This window comes from Dendropsophus ebraccatus, chromosome 2, assembly GCF_027789765.1.
Source record: "Dendropsophus ebraccatus isolate aDenEbr1 chromosome 2, aDenEbr1.pat, whole genome shotgun sequence".
Classification (NCBI taxonomy): domain Eukaryota; kingdom Metazoa; phylum Chordata; class Amphibia; order Anura; family Hylidae; genus Dendropsophus; species Dendropsophus ebraccatus.
In genome coordinates this window covers 73,784,548-73,792,736 of record NC_091455.1, presented here as the reverse complement: position 1 = coordinate 73,792,736, position 8,189 = coordinate 73,784,548, and positions in this window count along the sequence as shown.

The following is an 8,189-nucleotide window of genomic DNA, read 5'->3' as shown; positions in this document are numbered from 1 at the left end:
GGGGAGCCCTTTGCATGGAGATTACTACCAGTCTAATGAAGTTAGTGTACATCTGATACACTGAGATGCTGTCAGTGGTGGCTGCTGACAGTCTTTTGTGTGTTGGGGATTTGGAGCTCTATGTGTGGAACAATAGAGCCCTGACCCATATAAAAACATGTTATATAAATATGCTGGACACTTGTCAAAGGTTTATTAGACCCCTTGAGGGGGGAAGGTGGGGAGAATTGGTCAGTTCTTATAGAGCCTGAGGATGCCTGCTCCAGACTGCATGGTAATGTGATCACATTTCAGGCTGACGCTAAAACAGGTAACTCAGGTCAAGCATGGTGTCACACAGGTCAAGTATGATATTACACAGAGTAACAGGATTAAGAGGCTTACTAAGAACAGGGTGATCCACATGAAATATCCGAAAATCAACTTAAAGCTTAATAAATGTTAATTTTTATAGCTGCCCTTAACCCTTTGATGACCAGGCCCAAAATGACCCAGTAGACCGTGCAAATTTTGATCTTTGCGCTTTCGTTTTTCCCTCCTCCCCTTCTAAGAGCTCTAGCACTTTCAGTTTTCTATCTACAGGCCATGTGAGGGCTTATTTGTTACAGGAGTAGTTGTACTTTGTAAGGCCCCGTTCCCACTGAGGAAAGGTAGCGGAATTCCGCGACGGAATTGTCCGCCGCGGAATGCCGTTAGCCTCCCGCTCATAATGGGAGTCTATGGGAGGCGCGCGCTCCTGCCCTGTCCGCGCTGAAGAATGAACATGTTCATTCTTCAGCGCGGACAGGGCAGGAGCGCGCGCCTCCCATAGACTCCCATTATGAGCGGGAGGCTAACGGCATTCCGCGGCGGACAATTCCGTCGCGGAATTCCGCTACCTTTCCTCAGTGAGAACGGGGCCTAATGGCGTCTTTTATTTTACCATAACATGTTTGATGGAATCCCAAATATATTATTTATGAAGATATAAATAGGTGAAATTGTAAAAAAGAATGCAATATGGTAATGTTTGGGGGGTTCCTGTGTCTACGTAATGCACTATATGGTAAAAGCGACATGATACTATTATTCTATAGGGCAGCCCGAACACAACCATATGCAGGTTTACGCAGATTCTCTAATGTTATATATTTTTTTTTAATGAAATCCTTTTTTTTGGCAATTAAATATTAATAAAATGGGCCTTTTGTGACGCTTATAACGGTTTTAGTTTTTTACCTATGGGGCTGTATGGGGTGTCATTTTTTCCGCCATGATCTCTAGTTTTTAATAATACCATATTTGTGAAGATCAGACGTTTTGATCACTTTTTATTTTTTTTTTTAATATAATGTAACATAAAATCGGTAATCCACGCACTTTTTTCCCTCTTTTTGTCTACGCTGTTCACCGTTCGCAATGACGCTTGTTATATTTTAATAGATCGGACAATTACGCACGCTACAGTATATTATATGTTTATTTATTTATTTTTATATGTTTTATTTATATAATAGGAAAGGGGGGTGATTTAGACTTTTATTGGGGGAGGGGCTTTGGGGTAGTGTGTTAGTGTTTTTAACTTTTTATTTTTACACATTTGAAGTCCCTTTGGGGGACTTGTACATACAATACTTTTATTTTATACACTGACCATTGCTATGCCATAGGCATAGCATTGATCAGTGTGATAGGCAATCTGCTCATTGAGCCTGCCTGTGCAGGCTCAGTGACCAGATCACCGATCAGACCGCACGGATACAGGTGAGAGACCTCCGGCGGTCCGTTTTACCGATCGGGACCCCTGCAGTCACACTGCGGGGGTCCCGATCGGTAAGTGACAGGGGTTTCCCCTGTCACTTACACTTAAGCGCCGCGTTTAAGGAGTTCATGTCACGCTGCAACGCGATCACTGCAGCGTGTCATTACCGGTGAGGTCCCGGCTGCTGATTGCAGCCAGCCCCCACCTGCTATGAAGCGCGCTCCAGAGCGCGCTTCATAGCTCAGGGCGTACCGGTACGTCCAGGGTCGTCTGGGGACAGACTTCCAGGACGTACCGGTACGTCCTAGGTCGCCTAGGTGTTAAGAGCTGTAATAATTTTATACTAACATATTGTAATCTGTTTTCAAATTCCTTCACTTTCAGCTCCTGACAATAAGAAACTTTCATTGTGTTCATCCACACAATGGTTATTACAAGGGCATCAGCATAGGTGTCCCATTAGTCCTCCAGTTCTCACATTCTCTTCCCCATAGTCCTTATAGTCTGGCAATAGCTGGCTGCTCTGGAAATAATGGATGCTCCATGATCTGTGTGGAAATCTACCCTTCAGCAACATTACCCGAACACTGGACATTTGATTCCCTGTTGCTACAGAAGTTGGATGCCAGCCTAGGGCTGCCAGGAAAGTATGGATGCAGCCTATGGCTTTATCCATGTTTTTCAGGATTCCCTAGAGCTGCATCCAAAGTCTCCAGCCACGTGGAAATTAAACACAGAAGGCAAGATTTATCAAACTGGTGTAAAGTAGAATAGGCTCAGTTGCCCCTAGAAACCAATCAGATTCCACCTTTCATTTTCCAAAGAATCTGTGAGGAATGAAAGGTGGTATGTGATTGGTTGCTAGGGGCAACTGAGCCAGTTTCACTTTACACCAGTTTGATAAATCTCCCCCAGAGTGTTCCAGTTTAGATAACGTTGCCGGACCCCATTATTTTAATAGATAATTTATTCAATACTAGTCTTAATAAAATTCTGACTCTGATAGCCCTTGTTCAGTGTACATGGACTACCTGGCAGGCTTCCAGAGAATTATTTAGAAAACATGCTGCAATCTCTCGAACTCAATACCAAGTTCTTTATTAGACATAAGCATGTAAAAGAATTATGCTTCTATGCGCTTTAAGCCTTGAAATACTTTGGCAAATGATTGAGCCTTTATGCTTGTCACGTGTGTTTGGGTAGTCGATGGATTTCCCAATTTACAAAATCAATCACAGACCATACAGTTCAACACAGGCAGCACAAATGTAATGTTACATATATGGCAAATACAGTTCACTTCAGGTGGTGCGGTGTATGTACACTACTGATCACTCTGGAGAATAACGTATCATGCATACATGCTTTCTTACCTAACAAACAATACAGAATACTACAATTAATATAAACTTACAATTCAATAATAGAATACACAAACGCTTCAGCCCCCCCCAATGACAACTCTAAACACCTCTAAGGAATAGAAGTATTTACTAAACAGGACAGGAGAGGTCACGAGTCCTCTGTAAATAGTTCATGTTTTACCCTATGAAAGGTGGCAGTACTTTTATCTTTATATATATATGCAAAATAGTTGCTGCAACTAAGTGGAAACATAGCAATATCTCTGTTAGTTAAAAAAAAAAAAAAAAAAACTATTTAAATTTTGAATTTGCCTGAGGATTATTGTATCTTACTTATCTATATTAGGATGATTTTTGCATACAGTAAAGGTTTGGTTGGATGCATACATAGTTTACATAAGTAGATATCTCATATAATATTTGTTGTATTATTTGCACATGGATGGCACTGTTAGGCTAGGTTCACATAACGTTTAACAGCGTGCGTTGCATAGCAACGTCCTCCATATCGGCTGCAGGCACGTTCTTTTTCACAATTGATTTGCGGGCAACGGCAGCTGTGCCTGCAAATCAATTAGCCATTCACTCCAATGCAATGTGCGGCCGCGTTGCACATTGCGTTGTGTGAAAAGCTGATGTTTCCAGACGCTGTTCAGTAAATAATTGACTTTAGAATAACAATGTGAGTACACAGCGGGCGGCATTGCATTGACTTCAATGCAATGCCGTCCCTGCAGTAAAGAACGGACGCTGAGGGAATTGCAATCAGTGTCCGTTCTTTACTTAAAAGAACGTTGTGAGAAGATAGCCTTATTTGGATACTGCATTGCTTTGAAATTAAGTTCATATGTTTTTTACATTTACTGTTAATACATAGTTTAGAATTTACTGTATTCATGAGGAGACCGCTCCCCGATCCTCGCAACAATGACTGATGGGCCGCTGTGTATGCATATATTTGTGGCAGCTATCATGTCAAGAGGGCTCTCCTCATAAATACCATGGAACCCTGTGTTATTATAGATTTTACCTCTTCCTCTGTCTTTTTTGGCACAATTGTAACTCTTCACCTTCACCTAATACTTTTTCAATGTACAGAGACATTTTGGCTTGTTTTTTGCGGGACCAATAGTACTTTTTAAAGACAATCCTCATTTTACCAAACAATGTACTGAGAATCAGAAAGAAAAAAAGTTTGTGAGGTGACATTGGGGTAAAACTTGCTGTTCTGCAACTTTTAAGGGATTTCTTTTATATTCAGTTCACTTTGCTGTAAAACTGATATGTCATCTTTATTCTCCAGGTCAGTATGATTACAGTGATACCCATATATATTTTATTATGTTCTACTGACTTACAACTTCAATAAAAAAAGAAGCGACTTTGAATCGCATGTTCTGACCTCTATAACTTTTTCCTTTTTTTTTTGTCTACAGAGCAATATGCTGAATATTTATTTGCACTGTGATCTTTAGTTTTTATCATTATCAGTTTAGGATAGATGAGATGTTTTGTTTTCTTTTTATTTAGGTTTATCTGATCACCATGCAGGATCATTTTTGTTCAAGAAATATGCTTGAGGTTATGTAAAAGAAAAATATGGCCATAATTTTGAGGTAAAACACAGCAGTATTTCCAATGTAATAATAAAAGGAAACGTTTCACCCCGACACCTGGGGCAGAGCCCATCAGACTCTCCAATCTCTTGTCGTTTACATATCACGTGCGCAGACCATAAGGCAACGATTTCTCCACCGTGGGACTGGCTTCTAGAGCAGGACTTGCAGGTTGGGCTAAGTATCTGGGGCCTTACCAGGGGGTCGGGCAGTTTTCCTTTAAGTCATTGAGAAATTGCCCAGCAGTGAAGAAACCGTATGGAATAGCGGCCCTATTTTCATATAATAATGCACTTTATTGAAGTCAATAGTAAATTGGCCAACAGTGCACACACAATATAGAATAAAGACTGTAATTAATTACAAGCATCAAAATAATAAAGTTGCTCACTATTTCCCACCTGCTTTTGCAGGTTTTATTTTCACTCAAAATTACAACCATATTTTGGTATTTTACAGTGTGTTAACATAGCCTAGATTTGGAAATATTCTGTTGTGTTTCTATTTTAAATCAGCCCTTTCAAATCGTCTATATTTACCATGGGGATAAATTAATATGTAACATATCCTATGTGCAGTTCCTCCATTACATGTTTTATTGACTTGTGTATGTGTTTTTGGACTTGGCTTTTATGAGTATTTTCTCTTGGAATGCATTCATATAAAGATCACAGAGTTTTCATTGAGAGCGAGTATAAATAAATTGTGTTTTTACTGATCCAGATAAGCAAAAAGTAACAATATTGCTTTGAAGGCAAGTAACATATGACCATAAATAAAATAGGAAAAAAATATAGCAGCTCTAGTGGAGATAATTTGAAACGTTTGGCAGAGAGTCAACCTTTGCGGGGCTTAATAGTGTCCCTTTCTGAACAAAGTGTTGCCTTTGTTGTTCTTCAATTGCAATCATTTTTGTTTCATCTTCAGAAGAGCCACAGTTTTATGTATTCCACCAGTTCTGAGGATTTTAGTGACACGGCAGCTTTGATGTGAAAGCATTTTGATTTCCTTTTAAACTGATAAAAATATCATATGCTTTCTTCTTTGAGAGTAGGTTAGCGAGAGATATAGGCATAAATTATTCTCAATATGCTGTAATTGTGTTTGAACGGAAAATAACAAAAGACCTTTATAACAAGGTCACCTCAAAAAGAGCTTTGATAGTTTAATTGGTATATGGCAGTGCTCAGAAGCCCTAAATACAGACCCTGTCTACAGTCACAATGGTGTGTAGAGATTGACTGGTTACTCTCATTCTTTGTAATAGGAGCAGGTCAGCTAATTAAAATTCTTTCAATTATTGAATTTATTTTTTAATAAATTCAATTTTCACTTTTCATCTTATTCTTAGAATCTACAACGTATTTACACACTTCCTATAAAAAATAATTGAATGGCCAATAAACACTAGGTCTCCACTATCTGTAGGCAGTGTTTAGGTCTCACAGCTGCTGTGGGGGGTAGGGTGCCAGGACGCTTTGATCTGGGGATCTTTGTGGTCTACGCAAAATAAACATAGGTGAGTGGCTAGGGATTTTCCACTTGCTGATATGCTCAAGGCTTGTATTCTAGTAAATAATGATTATGTATATTCCTCAGCCCATTTATTTGAGCATTTATGGATGAGGTAGTAATGTTATACTGCGTTCACAGATTTTGTTGCAGTTTGTCCTGTTGAATTTAATAGGGAACAAAAAGCAAATCCTATTGTTGATCACCAGTCCATTCAAAAATAGCTTTTCTAATTCCATGGTGCTCCCAGGGCAATGTTTCCCTAGTTCTCCATCCCCAGCTGGTCTTTGAACACCTAGCATCCAGCCATTGTGTGTTGCAACACATGATTACTGCACAAAGTCACTTGTGTTAACACTTTCTTTATTTTGGATGATCAGCTGTTCTTTAAAATATAGTAACCACTGATATTTTTTTTTATTGGAGGCTAGACAGTTCTTGCATATAGAGCAGGCTCAGGAGATAAGTCCACATTATGTTTGTCGGGGTTACAGCTGACACCTGCCTGCAACTACCAGGAGTGGATCCAAGCAGTTTAATCCTATATATGTTTGATTGATTGTGGCATGCAGAGAGTGATCTGTCAGGTGCAGCACCAGTCAGGGGTCCCATGTTGCCATTGTTGGCTATAGCTGCCAGATCCCCTTACTAGGCCTCCATAGCAGCCATATTGCCTCTGCCGATTAGGTTTGCCTGAGGCAGACTTAGGGTTTGTGCACACTACGGAATTTCTGCAGAAACGTCAAGCGCATTCCGCTGGGCGGCCTCCGCTTGAAGTTCCGCATATTCCATAGACTCAATGATATTTGCCAACAAATTCCACCCTTTGCCCAAAAAATTGACATGTCAATTCTTTGGGCGGATGGCAGACTCAGAATGAATTGACGCTGTTTCCCAGGTCTAGTGATGTGCTGCATCGTGCTTCCCATAGTTTGGTATGGAGAGACACAGCTCATATGGGGGGAACAGGTTGTTGAGGCAACCACCACATGCCCTACGAGCTCCATGCATGATCCTTGTTAATTAGAATTAGAACTGTGAAGAGCATGTGGCGGCACATAATAACAGGTATCCTTTATATAAATTGGTAACATTAATTGTTAGTTCATGTTCATTAAGTGTAAGGAAAGAAATGACAACAGGACAATGCAGAAATTTCCACCCAGGTTTACCCCATATTTGGCTTAGGTATTTGTGATGGTCGCAAACAGGTCAGAGTACAATTAGTTCATTTTTGAAGATGAAATGTCTAATTTAGATGCCTATTAAGCAGACGATCTTTCAATGTCACTCACATCTAAGAGTCCAGAAAGAACACACAGAACAAAAGCGTCTTTATTGAAGTGCTCATTCATTTCATTTCCCCTAATCAAAGAGAATGTCATATAAGGTAAAGGATGAGGCTGTGTTTTTATTATAAATTGTAGAACGTAAACAATTAACAATCACTGATCTTGTGATGCTCAATGAACATCACAAGGGGTGGCATGTTAATGCGGATTAGGTCAGTCACTCAAGATCCTGCCAGCCCTGACTTATATCTAAGGCTTTTTATAACTAAGGTCTCAAGACATAGTCATGACAAAATCAAATGACAGATACCCAATTTTCTTCTTTGTACACATGATCCTTAAAGATTCTCTACTACTGAGACATCACAATGAAAAGATTAGATAAGAATAAGGTAAGCATTCCATTTACGTAACTGGATCAGTTCTGTAATATCATTTGCAAATTGAAGAAAAGAACAAAAATGTAATTACTCAGATCAAAAACTTCTTGTTGATTTATTAGAAGTGTGTGGCAGCATGAAATCTGCAAGCTCTGTATTTCACAGTCCATGAAGTTTACTCCTTGGGTGTTTCTGGATTTGCCAAAGACAATTGGCTAGACCACCTATTAAATGCGCCGACAGCAAGCAGGTAAGTGGGGGGGGGGGGCAGGCCACTGGGTGCT